The 20,856-nt window shown below is 36.8% G+C and overlaps 1 protein-coding gene across 2 annotated transcripts in view; it reads right to left on the bottom strand.

The window, feature by feature from the left end:
* esr2a (estrogen receptor 2a) overlaps positions 1 to 20,856 on the bottom strand; it is a 57,113-nt gene that overhangs the window by 25,262 nt on the left and 10,995 nt on the right. The window contains exon 2 of one of the 2 annotated variants that reach the window (XM_034699053.1): positions 17,224 to 17,358. The gene's annotated coding sequence lies outside the window, so the exon portion shown is untranslated. Of the gene's footprint in view, positions 1 to 8,598; positions 8,791 to 17,223; positions 17,359 to 20,856 lie in introns of those variants that run through there. The other variant, XM_034699052.1, reaches the window with a different exon arrangement.

Below are 20,856 nucleotides of genomic sequence, written 5' to 3'. Positions count from 1 at the left end.
GCTGAGTATTTTATTTTATTTTCCAAAGTTTTGAAGCCCTGTTCAATTATGACCGTATTGTAATCTATTACAATAATGAACCTCTCCTGATGAAAATAAATCATTCATGGCCCGCACTAAACTCTAGTGTCAAAAACAGACCATCAGATTCAACAGTCCAGGCCATTAAAAAAACAAACCAACAGGTCACAGTGATCATAAATGGCTCAATATCTGCTGTCGTACTTATTCATGTTGTTCATTCAAGCATATTTTGAATAGTTAGCCTGACAAATATTACGCATGCCCAATCTAGTCCCAATAATAGCCCTGTTTTTTATGTATATGTATATAGACTTTTCTTACTTTGCTATTATTATTTTTTATTTATCTAGTCTTCTTTTTAACTATAAAGTGAAGTTTATGGGCTGCTTATCCCTCTATAAACATTATTTTTAAAAGATACTCATATGGAATTTGCAGTTGTATGAACACATCTCTTTTTGGCATATGCTTTTTTTTCTTCTTCTTCTTTTGCTCGTTTTTCTTACTTTATCTATGTATACTCTGTCTTAAACGAAGAGATGTAGGGGGTGGGAGGTTAAAGGGAAGTTAAAAGTTGTTTTGTGAGTGTTTTGTACTCAAAATGAAAAGAATAAAAACAATATTGAAAAAAATGTTTTTACGCATGCCCAATTTAGTCCCAATAATAGCCACGTTTACAGAACTTGATTGGCATCAAATTTAAATTGAAGGTTGCTTCTGATTTAGGAGATTTGTTGTTTTCTATCAAATACAAAAAACAACAACAAGATATCTGCATTATATATTGGCAAATGAATGAAAAGCTGATATTGGTCGGCTGCTAGTTTTAATAATCAGGCAATCTTCATACCTTTGACACACAAATACAAAGGGACATTGATATTGCTCCACCGCTGCTAGAGCAACTGTTTGCCTTTTAAACTGTATTCACATTTACTCTGTGGACGTTTCTCTCTGATGTCATGCTCAGGGTGCAAAGCTCAAAGGCAACCGTCAAGAGAAAAATGCAAAACTTGACTGTACGTATAAGAAAAAAAATATATTGATTGGGGACCATGAAACTTTAGCACCAGAAAATTAGAAACCAAAAATTTGGTAGCCAAGAGACACTTTTTCACCACAGCCCGATGAAGACTCTGTGCGGGTCAAAACCGGTTGCCATTTCTTATTCCTAATTACTGCTTTTATACTTTATGCCCTGAACAATTAAAGGCTTTTTAAATAATTGCTTAACCCAAGCTAGTGTGCCTGAAGTCAGTCCCCATGGCTTCCCAATTTTAAAAACTTGTAATTGTTTTTGTTTAGAGTGTGGGCTGCATTCTAAACCCTGGTGCGACCAATGTACCAGAATATAAAATGCTGATAGCCACGTTCTGTCATTGGTCTCTTTTATTGAGTTCTGTCTTATAACATTAAAAAACAAGGTGGATCACTATAGATGACAAGTAACACATGTAATTTCTACAATTGTGAACTCATGTGGTTCCAAAGAAAAAAGAAAAAAAAAGAAAAAAAATGCTGAAAGAGGCGTATTATTGCGTTATGGTAATTGCTGCTCCGAGAAGCAAAGGGCTGCTTTTCTCTGTTAGGGCATATTGAAATATATAGTGATGTGGATCAGGCTAGCTGCACCACTTTTTCACAGCTTCTCTCTTATTAGGTGATAATCATGCATTTAGTGGTATTTTATTGAGTAAATAAACCTTGTGGAGTGCTGGTTCAATTAAAAAGACTCCTCAATTTGAGACAGCAGGCGACCAGCGGAGGTGAATGGCATAAGTCTTGGGGACTGGTCGTGGCCAGTGGGTCCATACCTCACAACAATCAACGTTACTGCAGGCCGAGCTCAACTACTATATCAGTAGCTAGCAGGGCTACAAAATACACATGTTGACAGTCATTAATCATGATTCAGACACAGTATCCTTCAAACAAAACCCACAATTCAGCTGTTAAAGCAACCTCTGCTTAATATTTGGGCTTCTTACCATTTTATTTGACAAATGATCCATTTCTGGCTGATTAATCAGAGTGTGTCTTGGCAGTGGGAGGATGGCTCAGCCTCTGTCTTTTCGGTGGTTTATCAATATGTATCTGACATCCACACTGATGAAATGCCAGGAAATGAAAGGGTTTGAAGTATTTTTTTGTTTGAAGTTTAATTACACAGCTTGCCAGCTCATCTGTTTCTGCTTGGGTTACTCCGATAATAAATGACCGAAAGTATTACATTGGGTCAGCGAAACTTGAGCCTACTATCAGTAATAACATTAATAATAACTCTTTATGGGATGATATTTCATAACATCTGCAGATTACACGTTATTGAAAGCATAAAAAGCTTGCAGCAAAAAGTTGGTGTTAAGTTTCACTAAGTTTCAAATGACCTTGTACCTCTACTAGATGAACTGACTCCTTAAACAAATTAGTCATTTTAATAGAAAAGAAAAAAGATTGTTCTACTCCAGTTACCATTTGGGGCTAAAAGCAGATGTGGAAGAGTTTTTGATTTCTTTGAAGACTCGACCTTGCCTTCAAACCTCCTCACTGCCACACTATCCACCAGCTGGCAGCTTATTGTGAGAGAAATCCTCCCAGCTTCATTGCAATGCTGCTCATCCTGCCGCCTTTAATACTAGCTCACACCAACAAAAATCCTAGAATAATACACAGCAAAGCTAGGATCATTTAGCAAAGCTAGGAGTTTTAAGGTGAAGCAGTGGGTGGTTTGGCTGTGGGTTAAATGCCTTGCAGAAGTGCACCCCAACAACTTGTAAATGTTACTCAGTGACCTCAATAAGCAGCTTCATGTCCCCTGCGGTCTCTAACTATTACTGCCTTTCAGTGCTGTCACAACAAACGCACAAGTTCAACACTGCACAGAGCAAGGCCCGTCTACCCAACACATTACACGACTGTTCTCTTCCTGACAGCTGTAGAAAACACTGTTGAACTCTACTGTACATTGATTCTGGCCCATCTGGCTGCACAGCAAAAGTTAAACTTACTTGACCCCAAATGTGCTGGCTTACAACACGTGTCTACAAACCCCCCCAGGACACTACCAGTAGACAGAAGTTATTCAAACAAATTTCAATGGCAGGAAAAAAAAGTTAACCCTTTCCTTTTGTGTGTATGTGACAAAATGTACTTAATGTGCTAGTTATCTCACAGTTACTTTGGGATTCTGTGGTCCACTGAAGTCCAGAGCATCCAAGTTAGCTTCTTAAAGTAACGCTATTCCTTATTTTTAGTCGAAAGATCAAGAATAGAGAAAAAGACAAGCAAGAATAATACAAATTCTAATAACTTGTTTAGCCAACTAGTCATTCTAGTGCCGAACAGCAAGGGTGAAGACCAAGCGCCAACCTCCGGTCTAAAAATATGAGTCCAATGCGGAAGTGCTAAAAACTGCAGTTCATCAAGGATCCGCTTGAGGCTGGCTCCGGAAGTACCGGAAACCACATACACACCAATTCAAAAAAGACGATCTTTACAGCAGAAATAAACAGGTTTACAGCCTGGTACAAAAGACAAGTGTTGTCTGGATAGCTCATTTCTTGATCGGCACACACTGTACGGGAGGTGAATTTTTTCATAACGCTGTAATTTTGAAGATATTTAGATTACGAGTCTTCCAATGAGAGGCACAGCTGACTTGATTGACAGTGACACTGTAGCTGTTGGCTAGGAGGCTCAAAGCCCGCCTCTACGTCAAAATCCCTTGATGGCAGCAATATGGCTGCCGCCGACAATTGGCCTCAAAACAGCTCTTCAGAAACAGATGGGTGATGTCACGGATCCTACGTCCATATTTTATAAAGTCTATGGTGAAGACATTTAACTGATAATCAACTAAATGTGAACATATAGAAGAGGATTGGGGCCAGAGAAAAAAAAATGTTTGGAGGATAGGCCTGTTAAACAAAAATATTTTTCTTTCTAATTCTGATTTCAAAGTAAATCTTCTGACTTTTTTGGCTGGCAAATTTCTCAGAATTCTGAAAATAGAATCAGAATCCACATTTTAATCTCAGAATTCTATAAACTCAGAATTTTGACTTTTTTCTCAGAATTCTGACTTTAACATCAGAATGCAAAATTTAAAAAGCCTGAAAAAAAATACTTGTTTTATTGGCCCAACCCGTTTAGTCAGTGGGTAAATATCAGTCTAGCCTGTGCACACACATCAACATGAAGACAGGAATGAATCAGCCCATTTACACAAAGGGCAAAGCCAAATCTGACGTGACCGTGCTTCTCCAGCAGTGCATTCACAAACACACGCACATATACACTTGTGTACCCTAAATTTGTATCCCTCCCCAAAAAAAGATTCTATTCAGGTCAAAGCCAAAAAAAGCAGAGTATGACATGACAGAAGTGTTCGTGCAGAGCATGACTTTTCACAAAAACAAGCTCAAGGCCATGTCATCTTCTCCATTCAAATATTTCACAGCCTCCCAAGAATCGGGCGGAAACGGACGTGAAACAGCTCCAGAGAGACACTGTTACTTACTATATACAGTTAGGGAGTATGAGTGGGGATGTGAGAGGTGGCTGGTGCCAGAAAATACAACACAATTTACTGAATTGTTTGACAATTCAATTAATACTTAACATGAGCAACAACTACTTTTTAACTGCACCTCAGTAAAACGCTACTAGTCTTCTGATCATTACGAGAGCTTCACACAGAATGTAACTTTAACTTTTACAGACATTTATGCACTGATGGCAGAGAATGATATGCAAAGTGCTAGGCTGTCCTCTGAGATATAATCCAATTATTCACACATGGGGTTCAGTCTCTTGCTGGAGGATCTTAACATGGGGACAGGAGAGGCCAGAGATCAAATCATTAAAAAAACCTATTAAACAACTAACTATCTCTGAGCCACGACCACCCTAGTGCTGGTTCATACTACACAGACCATTGCATAAGTCTATCTTTTCATCTTCACCAGCGTCATCATACTTTTGAACAGCCTTCAAAAAAAAGCTTGGATTTCCATAGACTTCCCTAAATCGTCTTTTTAACTTTTCTGCAGCAGGAAGTCCTCTTTTAAAAATACTTGTTTTATTGTCTGAAAGGTTTGCAAAAGACATCATTTTTTTTAACATGGAGAACAAAAACTCATAAAAGGCTAACGACTGAAAGAAAAGAAATATGCAGAGACAACTTTGAGCAGCATTTAGACCAGAACAAAGAAACAGACAGCCACGGTGGAATAAATTGGAAGTGTGGCGTCAAAATGATTATGAATCTGAATAAGAAGAGGCTCCTGTTTCAGAGCACAATAATGCCCATCACAATAGAGAGATGACAGGGTTGACTTAGAGTTAGTGGGTTAGTGTGAGGTAAGCAGTGCAGGAACTAGATCACAGATATCTGATTACATACTATGGACTTATCAGTGATGACAAGCCTTTTTGGGTTAGTTTTCATTCTTAGTTAGCTTAGACGGAGCGTGGCAACTAGGGTTGCAAATTTCTGTGAATTTCCAAAGTAGGAAACTTTCCATGGGAATAAACGGGAATAAACCAGGAATTTAGTAAATTGAAGGTTGGCTCTTTATATGGAACTTAAATGAAGTTGGGGAAAATATATTTTAGCATAATCCTGACTAAAAACAACCAGATTTCATGTAAGTACAGTTGAATATCTATGCTATTTCTCAATCACATGCACATAGCACACTGCTTACTGCAGGGCTATTGAGACCACGCCCCCTACATGCACTTTTTATTTGCATGTTGAATGCTTATTTATGCAATCTATGGTTGAATGGGACTTTTTTGGGATTGCATTTTTGTTAATTTTTAAATGGGTTGGGTCGGGGGGATGAGTAATATTTAACTCAACATTCATATTTTGGTCTTCAATGAAAAAATTGATTGTTCAATAAAATAATTAACGCTTGATAAAGTTATACTTACATATAAATCTGTTTTAATTGTATTATTTTGTATGGATGTCTGCTTATAACAAAACAAATATTTATGCTTGGAAATGATACCTTTCCATTCAATTCCCAGTTAATTCCCATAATTTCCAATTTGGAATATTTCCAAAATTCCCCAACTTAACAGAAACTTTCCCAAAATTTACCAGAAATGTTCCACCCCTTTGCAACCCTAGTGGCTACTGCATCAATCAATCTTTATTTATATAGCGCCAAATCACAACAAACTTTATCTCAAGACGCTTTTACAAACATAGCAGGTTTAGACTGTACTCTATGTTAAATTATTAACAAAGACCCAACATCAAGACAGGGTAAGACTCAGTCTTATCTTAATCCACCATGAGCATTGCACCTTGCCGTATTTAGCTAGTTACAACTAGCGAAGAAAAACTTCCTTTAACAGGCATTCTGCCTGTTAAAGGAACCTTGAGCAGAACCAGACTCATGTTAGACAGCCATCTTCCTCGACTGGCCCAGCACCCTCCACTGCTTTGTACATTTTGGTCTCCAGTCCCAATTTTTTTAACATTTTGGGTGTTTCATTTTTTACTTTCTTCATTTGTTTCAGTCTCCACTTTTGAGCCTTGGACCTGCTAGAGAAGCTGTCACATATTTTGAGAGACATGTTCAGACGTCACTGATGTACATAAAATCAGGTTGGCAGAATATTAAGAGCCGAGCACACTTGTTATAAATATTAGGGTGGGTTGATTCTGCTTTTATGGAATGAAAAACAAATTTAGTGTGAAGCAGGATTTATTTTTTTTGCAATTTTAAGCCAGCTGATATTGAAGGAAATAAAAAAAATATAGCCGAACAGTTGGTTCCAAACTCTCTTAGTGTTACCTTTGATGCAAAATCGTCTCTTCTTTAACTTTATTTAAGTATCCTCTCTGACAGTTTTATTTTTGTGTCCCTCAAGGCTTCTGTTTCCAAAAAGTAGTCCAACGTTGTAACTAACAGGTTTCACATGTTTCTCACTTCTGTCTGTGTCAGCTGTGAGGACATTTAGCTCACATTTCAACAGGTCACTATGGCAGTGTTGTAGTCAAGACCACATTAACCGAGACCAAGACATGTCCAAGACCAGAGTGCACCGAGACCAAGACAAGACCAAGACATTTAGGGATCGAGACCGAGTCAGGGCAAGACTGAGACAAGACCAAGACCATATATATCAATGAAAAATCATCATGAGAGTTAACAAAATAAAAGACTTCTGTTTATTTTATTCAAGTTTGCTTTGAAAACTATTTACAGCAACAAACAATGTTTGGTTTTGTCTTTGCTGCCTTTCTATTGACTCTTTAAGTTTCTTTTTTTCTCTTATCACAGTAATGACAGGGACACAGAGTGCATCAGTGGTGGTCTCGACCGGTCTTGATATAAAATACAGAGTCCGCCCAGTCAGAGACCGAGACAAGACCGAGTAAAAATGCTTTCGATTCTGAGATGAGACCGAGACCTGAAATAAGCGGCATCGAGACCGGCCTCGAGCACTACAACACTAGGTTTCAACAATGGTCTTTCAGCATCAGCAGAGATGCATTATTTTATTTTTTACAATGTAATAAAACAGAGTTATGTTCACATGAAAGTATTCACAGTGAAAGCAGTGTGTAGTTTATACAGATGATTGAGTTGTGTTAGAATAGAACAACTCAAATGAGAGGTAAGTCGCTCATGGGGTGTTTTTAACAAAAGCTCATGTTTTCAATTTTAACATTTCTAAAAATGTTTTTAAAATAATCTGATCTTTGACCACAGTGTTGTAGTTCACCAAAAAAAATGATACAGATACTACTACTACTAATAATAATAATAATAATAATAATAATAATAATAATGCATTTTATTTGTAGGCGCCTTTCTTGACACTCAAGGTCACCTTACAACATTAAAACAGAGTTTAAATAACAAACAGATAATAAGTTATAGGTATCCATCAGATTCACAGGAACAATGAAAGACCTTACAGCTTCTTCTTGGTAGCCTTCCTGCAGCCCAGCAGCTGGCTGATAGCAGATGCTTGTTTACACAGTGATAAGTGTCTTTTGAAGTGGCTGGTATTCACATCAGGCTTGTTTAAATGGTAGCGCCTGATTTTTTAGAACCACATTAGAGAGCCACAAAAATAAGATACACATCAGGGGCCTGGAGTCTCACTTATTCATTTTGGGTATTTCTGAGGATGCATCACTGAATTACTAGGAAGACACTTTTAATGATTAAAGCATGATAAACCCCACATAACCCTCTGTCATGTTTTTGCTGAGAGGTGCTGGAAACTGAATATGATCACTGAAGTTAACATCTGGGAATGATTGAAGGACCCCCACTGTGCTGAATAAACTCTCACTGTCTGAGTAATGATTTCTTCCTTTATTTTATTCTGTCACCTGTTATAAATCTAATTAAAATGCCATGTTTAAGTCGCATCTTGTTGTATGCGTAGTTGCAGGCCTGCTACTTGTTGCATGCAGCCTGGATATCGGACCATAAATCAGGGGGTCAGTTGGGATTTCAGTCTAATGTCCCGCCTGCAGAGCTGCACGTCAACAAACACGTAGAAGTTGTCCTCATAAAAACATTGAAATGTTCTTACCGCTTCTTCCAGGAACTCAAAGTTGTCACTTTGACAGCGTGAAGTCCGGCTGAGGTGTCATGAGTTGGTAAGGTGAAGATTGAAGGTTTGGTAAAGATGTCAGGAGCCGGAGAAAGGCCGAGCACAGAGTAAACTTCACTAACTGTCAGACTGCGTTCATGTGTCGCTCTCAGCTCGGAGGCAAACGACCAGCTGGGTTCAGAGAAACTGTGTTAAGTAGAGGGGATGACATTCACAACATCCGGTCTCTCCCTTCAAAATAAAAATCCTCTTTTTTTTTTTTTTTTTTTTTTTTTTTTTTCTTTTGCATGAAACGTATTTTCTTTTGTTGTAGGGTTATGTGTAAGACCTATACGAGAAATTGCTTTCTTTTTTAAAATGTTTGTTTTTTATTTTTGTATTTAATACTGACATATTAAATAATTGCACTTACTTCTGATTTTTGATGATTTTTATTTACAGTCTATGCTTCTGATCTTGTAATTGTTATAATCTTTTATATTTTGTTGTTTTTAGTATGCCAACATTGTTATATGTTTTTTTTTTGTTTGTTTTTTATACCCTTAATTAACCAGGAAATGCTCATTGAGATTAAAAATCTCTTTTCCAAGAGAGTCCTGGCCAAGATAGGCAGCAGCACAGTTACAGAGTTACAAATAGACATAAACACAAAAAGCAGACGCATACAACAGCTACACAACAAATACGTCCAGGAAAACATGAGTAACATTTAAAGAAAACATCTACAGACAGATGCATCAGCCTCCAAGTAATTTAAGGACCACTTAAAAGCATTCAAAGTTATCTGACAACAAAGTTTCAGATCCTTTTGTAAGGCATTCCAGGTCGAGGGGGCAGCAAACCTGAAGGCCTTTTTTCCAAGTTCAGTCCTGACCCTCTGAACCAAGTAATAAGAGATCCTGAGATAGAAGATTATGAGATCCTGAGCTCTTCTGTGCAATGTAAGTGAGGAGGTAAGAGGGAAGTAGACCTAAGGTGCACTTATAGATTAAAAGATGCCAATGTTTTTGCCTGCATGATGTTCACCTCTTGTCTTTTTTTTATCTTCCTCTGTCATTTCTTCTTGCTGTCACCTCCCTGCAGGTTATTGCCTTTTTTTTATTATTTTTCATCATCTTCTGCACATTTCTCTTTTATTGTCTTTTAGTTTCACTTTGTAACCCTGTTTTGAAAAGTGCTCTATAAATAAAGATTATTATTATTATTATTATTATTATTATTATTATTATTATTATTACATACCCATGGCCATATATACAATTGATATATTGCATAAAAATCTGTCATGACCAACCATAATCACACCATGTCCTTACGTGTAATCACAACTATTTATACCATGTGTAAAATTTGTTTATACTTTAAATTTCTGTTGTATTTTACATTATTTTATTTACTTTATTTAAATTGTCTCTTTATTTGTGCTCTATTATTCTTGTACTACTCTTGCTGCTATATCTGTGGTTCTGCAGCAACCAGGAATCAATAAAGTATCATCTTATCTTATTTCGTCTTAACTAAAGCTTGAGTGAATGTAGCCGAGAATATGTTTTATTCACCTCAAAAATGTGCATAGTAAAAGATGCCATAAGAAAAAACCCAATACAATACGTTCCTTAGAACTCAAGATTTAGACTGTCACCCCAACCTTTAATATAAAGTAAAATAAATTATATAATTTAATAGGGATATATACAATCTATAAGCCTGTGAACAATATGCTTGGAACAAGTATAGCCTGGCCTATAAACTGTGTCAGGGTCAGATTATCCTTAGTGAAAAGTCAAGCCTAAGATTTTCTGCCTATCTTTACCATAGACTTTAAATAAAGAGATCTTTACTGATAACTGCGTGCTTTTACTTTGAAGGGGATCACCCGAGTTCCGTCTTATCTGTAATTACGTCAGTTTGACACTACTCATGGAGAGTCGCTTAAAGACGTCAGAGTAAACCACACCTTCCTGTGAGTGTTTTCTCACCACCCCAGCACAATCAAACACCAATTGGAGCTTTAAATCGATTTGATCGTTCTTAATCGATTAAAGTCAGAGTTAAGCAGACTCATTCAAAACCAATTGCACAATCACACAAACGTTTAACGTGTTCCTGCTCATTTTCTGACAGGTTTTCTCTGCAGACTTCAAAGTAAACATATATTAAAGCATCACAAACAATGTTCAAGTAAAAAGATGTAGTCGGATGGATCATTATTTTTTTCTTTTTCTCACATTGAAGTTAACTCAAACAAAAAACACTTTATGATTATACTTATTGTTAGATGCCTGCATCTCAGCTGAGACTGCTGTCAACATTGAACACCACTTTCATTATCTCCAGTATATACGAGGAGATATAGAGAATTTAAGAACACTATGTGTCTGAGGAAGCCGTTCATTTAGTGTTTCTTACATTGTCCTCTCTTGGTGTAACAATTTTATTACTTTCATTTTACTGTAATATTGATTTAAATGTTGCTTTATTATTTTAGTAATTTTATTTTTTAATTGTATTATTATTATATTCTTATTTATTTGTTCATTCATTTATTTATTTTATTTATGTACAGTTTTATTGATATTTTAGCTTTAGTTTTATTTCAACTCTTATCCTTACCCTTTCAAATCTATTTTAACTATTTGTATTCTTAATTTTGATTCTTTAACTTATCTTAATTACACATTGTATTGTCTGTGTGCATTAGCCTCTATTCTATTTTATTTGAAGTTTTATTATTTTTATTATTACTATTATTTTCCTCCAATATGTCTTTCCATTGTTTTTTTTTCTGCTTCTTTCTTGTTTTTCAATCACTGCAAAGCACTTTGGGTTGCATTTGATTTGTATGAAAGGTGCTATATAAATAAAGCTTGATTGATTGATTGATTTTTAGACCTCAATATTTCAGAGCAAGTCTAACATTTAAAATGCATTCAAGAGTAACAGCAAACTAGCATCTGTGACTTCAAAAAAGTAATAATTAAAGGAAAATATTAAAAGCATCAGGACTGGCCAATCAGAGTCATTAAACTCTGATAGACTGCACACAGTAGTGCAAGGAAATATCAGTAAACACAAAGTTAAAGAAGAGGTCATGCCTTAATGTCCTTCAGATTGTAGATTTCTAATTGTTTTACTAATATTATAAGCATCTCATTACATTTAGTTCCGTGCTATCTTTAAATGTATTAATTAACTTATTAATTATACTAGTTGATTTAGTCTTTCATATTGGTGTTATATTTATAATTCTACTCTCTTAATGGTGCTTAATCTAAATAAATTGAACCGTTTCATAATTACTGCATTTGGATGTTGTCCACAAAAACATTGAATGTTTTGTTGTATTTATTCAAAGTATTTATAACCTTTGTTATTGGTTTCATCAAATCTGAATCATCTGCAAACATCCACATTTTTCATCCGCACAGCATCGTCAGAGTTATTTAACCTTTTATTCACTAGTGCATGTTACAGAGGTGCAGAAGTCTGTGCAGATGTCTGGAACTGTGTCCGGTGTTCAAGCAACAGAGCCGAATTCTGACCCCAGCTCCCCCCCCCCCCCCCCCCCCCCCCCCCCCCCCCCCCCCCCCCCCCCCGATCTCATTAGCAACAACTTCAGAAAGGAAACAGTTCATGAGTCTTCAGCCAAAAGAAGCAGCCAGGCCAAAGAGAGGCCAGGAAAACAAACAATGCTATTTGAAGAGGGATGAGGCTAAATCAATTTAACACTGTTGTATAATCAGGGGTCTGCTGGAGACTCGGTCCAGTTACACTTGTGAGCTCCGGCGCCTGTGCCATCTGGAATGATACCTACTCAATGACTGGAGTAAGATGCAAGACTGCCGAGTTTAAAGGATTTGACTTACCTTATTTGTAGTGGTTCTATATACATATTTTTGGTTTTAGCAGAGGTGGCATTTCTTTTTAAACTGAGATCATCATTATAAGCAACATTGCTGTAATAGGGATTTGTAAATTACTATGTATTATTAGGGAAATGCAATAAATGTAAGATTAACACATCTTTGAAAGCTAATAATAAAGCTAGAACATATTTGATAATACAGCATAAAAGTAACAGTTGTCAAGGACAGGAAAATGAGCTTTCATGTTCTCTTCTTCTTCAGATCATCAGATGCCAATCTCCTGTCCCCTATCACCAAGTCCAAGCACCGCACCTTGGGGGACAGAGGCTTTGCCATCGCTGCCCTGGCTCTCAGGAACTCTCTCCCTCCACACATCTGCAACTCTGATTCACTCCAATCATTCAAAAAACACCTCAAGGCCTACCTGTTCAAAAAAGCATATAACACATGACCTCTACCCCCGCCTCACCTCTGTCCTTAGTCTGCTTATTAATTTTATCTTATGTAAAGCAACTTTGAGTATTAAGAAAAGCGCTATATAAATCCTATGAATTATTATTATTACTATTACTTTAAACATCTCCCAGACTCAGCTGAAAAGTCAAAGGTAACATGCATGTTGTGTGAAATGGCGTCAAAATATCATAGAACTGCGTCAAGTTTGGGCGACCACCTCCGAGGGAAGCATACAGGTTCAGCTATAGCTAAAGTGATAACAGTGGACAACTCCATCAGAAAAGCTGACAGGGCACTATTTTGGAGTGTGACCTGTGGGTGAAATCGCCACAGGCTTGAATCTTTTTTTTTTTTTTAAGTTATGTTTTGGGCATTTTTGCCTTTAATGACAGGACAGCTGAAGAGAGACAGGAAGTGTGGGGAGTGGAGAGTGGGGGAAGATATGGAGCAGATGGTCGACCGGCCGGGAGTCGAATCGGCGACCTCTGCGACGAGGACTGCAGCCTCTAAACGTGGGGTGCTTAGACCACTAGGCCACCAGCGCCCCCACAGGTTTGAATTATTAACAAATTCATGCATTGATAACTGTTTTGAAATGCAAAATGTTGGAATTATAAAGATGTGGTTAGAAATGTGATTAAAGGCAATTATCAATTGAAATTCAGCAATCAATCATTATAAAAAAATGAATCTCCTGACAGCCTTGATCTATTTAAATAGATTCATAAGACAGAATATTTTAGTCAGAGTCTAGCATCTACTTCAAAGTATTTCTGTACTTGTTAATTTGTCTTTCAGTCACACAGAGAAAAACATTTCGCTCGGTCACTTTGCAAAGTGCATCATCACACTTCTAAATCACAACATCAGTATGGTTTCGTTGATTAGCCGCTCTGTTAATCGTAGGGCTTCTTTTGTTTATGTAGCCGATCCCTGCAAGCTGTGTCTCCACAATGACGTACACCAGCAGCTCAGATGCAAAACCACAAGAAGAAAAAAGAAAGTAAAAAAAAGCAAATATACTCCCTGTTGCAATTAGAGAAGTACTATGGAACACAATGCTCCATTTATTAGCTCTTGTACCTGGAAAACATCCTCCAGATTTAATTCCCCCTCCGCACCTGCGCTCCCAGGAGGCAGAGGGGCTGAGTGTGTCTGAAAGAGCTTTTTCACCCATGTAATTTTCTCTCAAGAAAAAAATCTTTTTCCTAGTCCTGGACCACAACCACCAACACACCTGGCTGGATAATCATCCTGAATTACGACATGTTCATTTCTCACCTCTTAAAATCCAATTTGAGTGATTACATTTGGTGGCTGATTCAGAAGCTCATTTGACATTGCAGGGTAATGGACTTCAGTCTTTACATTCGGACCCAACCTACATGAGTGCTCCACAGGCTGCAAAGGTGCAAATTGTGCCAGGAGATGTGACTACGGTGTCTCCCATCTTGCTGTCATTTGGTTTATGGGGACCTGAAGGAGCAATTTGCCCCCTGAAATTGGGCTTTTAACCCCCGGTTTGTAATGACTGCACATAACAAATGAACATTACAGGGATCTGGATGTGGTGGTTTCACAACCTCCACTTTTCCCTGCTCGGGCACAAAAGTAACTATTCACGTAACAGATGTCTTTGTGCTTTAACATCCAACTGTTCGAGTCAGTGGCTGAAAACTGACCTCACATCAATTTTGCTTGTTTTCCCTTTAATGTGTAAACTGTGATGGACAGCAGTTTCAGTACATATTGCAGTAGCTTGCTGGAGGTTCAGATACAATCATATTTGTTAGATTTTTTAAGTATTTAAAATCCTTCTCAAGCTGGTTTTGAAGTTATTTGTACTGATGCCTTAATTAAGCAAAGAATACCATGATGGATAAAATTGATTATTTCTATATTGTTAATTTTAACGCCTGAAAGCGCTCCTTCAGGGTGGATAAGATGTAGGATGCTACAGACACATCTTTTTTCAGCTTTTTCCACATGTTTGTACTTCTGCCTAATTTTTTTGTGTCTAATGTCCAACCTTTGTTCTCCTAACCTTTCTTTTTCTATATTTTTCAATAATCTGTCTTTCTTTCTTTCTCTTATTTCTCTTTTTCTCCTTTTCTTCTTTTCTGTTTTTTTTCAATTTCTGTAATTTTCCCTGATTTTCTTTATTTCTCTCAATATATTTTCACCATTTTTCTCACTTTCTTTCCATTTACTTTGTTTATCTCTTTTTAAAAAATATCTGTAATTTTCCCCTCTTTTTTTTACTTCTTTCATCTGACTTTTCCTCTTTCTCCTTTTGTATTTTCCCTTTCTTTTTTCATTGTTACATTTTCGACTTTTTTCACTCTTGTTTTTTTCTTTCTTTTCTTTCTCTCTATTTCTCTTTTATATTCCTTTTCCTGGTTTTCTTCTTTTCAGTTTTTTTTCAATTTCTGTAAATTTCCCAGATTTTCTTTATTGCTCTCTATATACATATTCACCCTTTTTCTCTCTTTCTTTCTATCTAACTTTGTTTTACTCTTAAAAAAAATCTGTAATTTCCCCCTCTTTTTTATTTCTTTCATCTGACTTTTTCTCTCTGTCCTTTTTTATTTTTCCTTCCTTTTATTTATTGTTACATTTTCTACTTTTTTTTCTTCTTTCTTTTTTCTTTCTTTTCTTTCTTTTTATTTTTCAAAAAAAATTCTCACTTTTTTGATCTAACTTTTCAACTCTTTTCTCTTTTCTTTTTGTTTGTCTTTCTTTAAATGTTTCCTTTCTCTTCTTTCGTCTTTCTTTTTCAGTTTTACTTCTATCTGCCTCTGTGTTTGTTCTTTCCAGTTCATGTAAGACGTTTAAAAATGTAGGCAGTTCTGTCGTGAGTAAAAGAGTGGTGCATACTTCGCTCACATGTGAATATTCTGCGTGAAGTTAATAAGACCTGTGCATCATTAAAGTAGCTGAATCCCTACTTTTTAAATTAATTTGAATGACTTTTTATGAATGCTATATGTATCAAACTAGATTTCTTTCTTTGTTGGCTTTACTGCTTTATCTTTGTTCTAGTGAGGAGCTCTGTATCTTGCATAGTTCTGCATTAAATTTGTGCCCCAACAGTGTCTCTCTGGAGGTGACTCCTCCAGCTCACCTTCTTTTCATTACAATCAGTGACCATTCTGAGAAATCAGGGAGTTTAACTTCCAGAGGAAAAAAAAAAGACTTTTAAGTGATTTTTGCAAAATTTCCTAAAATGAATTTGAATTGACGGAGATGCCAGCACAGCCATGTAACAGTGGGTGGAAGTAATAGTGGTTATGTGGGCACAAAAACACATATTGGTTTCAGACCAAAAATAGAGTATGGACTGCTTCCTGTTGCCCACAAACAGTAAGCTGTGGGTTTAAAAACAATCAAAGTGGTTAGCACTGAGTGCAACGAGTTTGAAGAATAAACATTGAGGTTAGGACATTACTACAATGAAGCATAAAGGGGAAATCAAGTATGAGTGAAACAAATCAAATGTGGCCACTGTCAGTCATGGAAACAAAAGAGAAACGTACAGGCTGCGTGACTTCTTTAAATGGTCTTCACAAGTCTTCAAGGATTTTAAATTGTGTGTAATACGCCCACTGATCTGAGAAAGACCAGACCACATATCAAGAGAGAGACATGAATGTGCAAGTGTGTAAGAGCAGCATTCTTAGTGGAAATCTTAATGAAGTTAATGGATTTCAGGCCAAGAAAATAAACATGCACAGGGTCAGCTCAGCCAAAAATAGGATGGGTTGCAGGCAAGCTAAAATATCAAGTAAACATTGTCCCAGGTTTATTGAGAGTGTAGTGAGTCATTTTGGATGTTTGAACACCTCTATGTCTTTTTAGCTTTCCGAAGAAATAAGTCTTTTACATGAATCATTCTGAACTCTTGTCTCTGAGGACAATCCAAAGAAAGTAGCCACGACATTATCGCAACAGCACACAATAGGGATCTTCATACATTTTGGGGAGCTTCATGTGTTATTTTGTTAGCTGCAGTTGGAATTTAAATTTTTTTTTATGTTGATTAATTCTTGTTTTTTAATCTATTTCCCAGGAATGAGATACAACACCTTTTTAGGGAGTCCTGGCCAAGATAGCAGCATAAAATAGGATATAAAAGAAGTAGAATATCGGCTTTCTCCGACTTCTCTTGGAAATTATACAAGGGGTCTGACAGGAAAAAGTAAGGGTAAAATAGTTGGCTATTTTTTGTCACACATGCAGCCCAACCCAGATCCCATCCATCCATCCATTTACTTCTACTTACCCAGGGTTGTCTCGCTGTAGCACCAGGCTAAACAAAATGACCCGACTTGCCTCTCTCCTAGCACCATTTTCCATTTTCATTGTGTTGCTGCAGGGCATCTCTGCAGAAAAAGACCTCAGTCTCAGTGGGCCCTCCCTAAGAAAACAAAGACATGATAAAATCAATCAATCAATAAATAAACAAGACGTGCATTCACTGTTCAAACACATTCTAATATGCCATTTGTGGGCATGTTGAAGTTGCTTTTTAAATGTTGGCTTTAACTTCTACCTGTTGGTGGAAGTAGAATTAGAATCAGCTTTATTGTCCTTGTACAAGTACAATGAATTTTCGTCTGACATCTCTCTGATTAAATACAAATATAATAAAATAAAATAGAAGACATAAATATAAATATATATTTATCTATAGAAAAATGTACAAATATAAATACAAAAAGTGTGCAAAAGTATTGCATACTCTGACAGAAACAGTTCAGTGTAAAAAGTATGGTGCACTGCTGAATGGCCACTTGCAGGATTGCACTGCAGAGTTGATGTGCATGGTCATTTTTTGATGTTGGGTGAAATATGATTTTTAAATATGTTTTTATTGAAGTCCGGAAACAGCTGGCACAGAGAAAGGAGAAGTCCTGTGTGCCCAGGGAGAGATGGACCCATCAGGAAGAGGAACACACAAGTTATGCCCCCTTCAGAACTCATAACCCCAAACAGCTGACCTCCATTATTTGTTTATGGCTTTGAGAGGTTGCACACACTGGATTATTGTTAGTGCATGATACTAAAGCTGCAAAAATCCACATTTCATGGAGAAATGACCCCTTTTAAAAGTCTGCCAAATGAGCTATTAAGGCCTTACAGAGTGTAAACAAACAAACAAATAAGCTATCAGACTCAAAAAGCTCATCATTTAATATATTCGGTACGAGTTCCCAGCATCAAAACAAGGAATCAAAACTGCTTGACCTTCAGGCTGTGCGGGTTTATGCCAGGGTCAGAGGATCATGTTGACCTCTGCAGGCCTGGGACAGGGCAGCGGTCACATGCTGGCAGCTTTGTAGAAGTGAGAGTGGGAAGTTGTTGCTGTTATTGTGGCAACCTGGATGGCACACGAGGTGGCTGTGAGGGCATTGCTTTGCATGTTGGGTAGCTGTTTTCACACACTGACCGCTGTGGGAACTGTGATTTGATTGTGGCATGGATGAGTCAGCATGTAAACGGATTCGGTCAACTGAGGGTTTCAGATTTACGGATGTTTGTGTGGGCAGGGGATTGGAAATGCTTTTATCTCATCTCACCTTTACCTCTGCAACAACCTGTTTGTTTACTCAAATGAAAAGCATAAAACTGATCCGCTGTTACAAACAATACAAACTACCTGCTTGAGATTAGAGTTAGAAAACAAGACCTACTTTAATCTACTGCCTGGTCAAGAGTTTTCACTTCATGCAATACCTTAAATTTTGTAGTGAGCTGCATGTAAACAAACAAATATTTAAATCGATTCTCATTTTGATGCAAGCAGTTACTTTTGCTGTCTTTTTTTTAATTTGGGATAGTTTTATTATTTTTATTCTTTATTAGGATCCACATTAGCTTCCATGGTGTGGTCTCTAGTCTTCCTGGGGTCCACATATTAAGATAAAAATATGAAAAAAAAAGATTTAAAAATCACACAGTATCCATAAAACAAAAATGAAATAGCAGCCAACTATAACAATCCAAAATTTAAACGCATAATGAAGTATCTGGGAAAAAAACCCCAATAATAAGCATTTAACTAAAGATAGATAAATAAATAAATAAATAAATAAATAAATAAATAATAATAATAATAATAATAATAATAATAATAATAATAATAATAATAATAATAATAATAACAATAACAATAACAATAATAATGGAAACAAAAACAAAATTGTCACAAACATGTGGCACCAAAAATCAATAAAACAAAAAGTTTAAGAACAGTGATTACATCACAACGTCTATGAGAAATACATCGGTATAGTTCACTACTGAGAAGTTCAACTATTTTCAGATGTTGAAGAAAAGTGATAGTCTTTATTTTCACCTAATAATGTTCGATTAAATTTTCATTCATCAGATTCAGAGTCTGGATTTGACACCAAAATGGATTTTGTCCTGGTGCTCTTGGCACAAAACAGTGACATAAAAATAGAATCAAGTTAAATAGCAGTGCTCCTGCTGTCTAGGAACTCATACTAAAATATTGATTAATTCTTTGAAAATTGGCCCGGCGGTTTAAGCTCGTGCCCCATTTACACATGCCGCAGAGGTCGCTGGTTCCACTCCCAGCTACTGCCTTTTGTAACATGTCTTCCCCTACTCACTGCTCCCCACATTTCCTGTCTCTCTTCAATGGTGCTATCGAACAAAGGCACCCCCCCCCCCCCACCCCCACCCCACCCCAAAAAAATGTAACCTTTTTGGCATTGAATTCTTACATGTGACTTTCTCTCACACATTTTTATATTATTTCAATAATCTGAACATTCCTACAAGGTAATTTGGAACCCTCTTCTGAGTAGTTTTGTTAACTAAATATCTCTCCACAGTTCGTCTCCCAGTGTGAAATAATTGGTAGTCTGCAAACCTTTGCTTCTCAAACAGCGGTAACCTTTAACTATGGATTTAGTGTGGGCCTTGTTAGCTCAAATACAACCTTGATCTTCAGCCGGGAACTGGCTGTTCTGACTGAGTATACTGTTTGTGTCCACATTAAAGGCTAAGGATTATCAAGATTTTCATTTCATCATCTCTTAAAACAGATTTCAAATTTTAGTTCTGTGCCTTCTTTTGTTTATACTTTGTAACACTGTTGAGTTGATTTTATCAGAATGAACACTTATTTTGATATTTTTGACTTTGGTTAAGCGTTACAGTCACTGAAAGAAGTGAATCTTTACAGTACAAATGTGTAGTTAGGTTGTGCACAGAGCAAAGCTTCAAAAAGGAATCAGGTGTCAATCAAGCTAATTAATTCAGGATGTAGAAGAAGAGACTGCATGAGTCAGCACTGAAATCGATCTGGGGGTAGAACTTGAGAAAGTGGGATGAGAACAAGCATACAGCTGTTAGGAGTTGTACACACTCCATAAACTGAAAGGACAATAAAGGATAAAGTGATAAGTGGGGAAAGATATAAGAGGGAGGGGAAAGAGGAGACAGAAGGAAAGGCTTTGATCAGAGGAGTCAAGGTCAGAGGACAAAGGGAATCTCCAGGTTTGTGTCCGCAGACTAACAGCTGCTTCGTGGCTGGATCAGATCACGTTTGTGTATTTTAACCCAAGTTTGATTAAAAAAAACAACAAACATCACCAAGACTTTTAAAGGTGACATTAAAGAGTGGATGACATAATACAGATGTTAAAACATTTACATGCAAATTTATTTGTTTCCTGATAATAAGCACAGATGTGAAGACCTTGGTTCAATAAGAAAGAGTGCAGCAAAAACTTTTGTCAAGTTTGAGTATTACCAACGCATTCAGAAAATCTTAAATCATATTACAGAATTAATTTTTTTAAACATAAACAATAGTGATGGGAAGTTCGGCTCTTTTCAGAGAGCCGGCTCTTTCGACTCCCGAGCGGCTCTTAATTTAGGA

Source organism: Notolabrus celidotus, chromosome 13 (assembly GCF_009762535.1).
Source record: "Notolabrus celidotus isolate fNotCel1 chromosome 13, fNotCel1.pri, whole genome shotgun sequence".
In the NCBI taxonomy this organism is placed as follows: domain Eukaryota; kingdom Metazoa; phylum Chordata; class Actinopteri; order Labriformes; family Labridae; genus Notolabrus; species Notolabrus celidotus.
The sequence above is the reverse complement of the archived record's forward strand: the minus strand, read 5'-3'. Positions and strand labels throughout refer to the sequence as shown.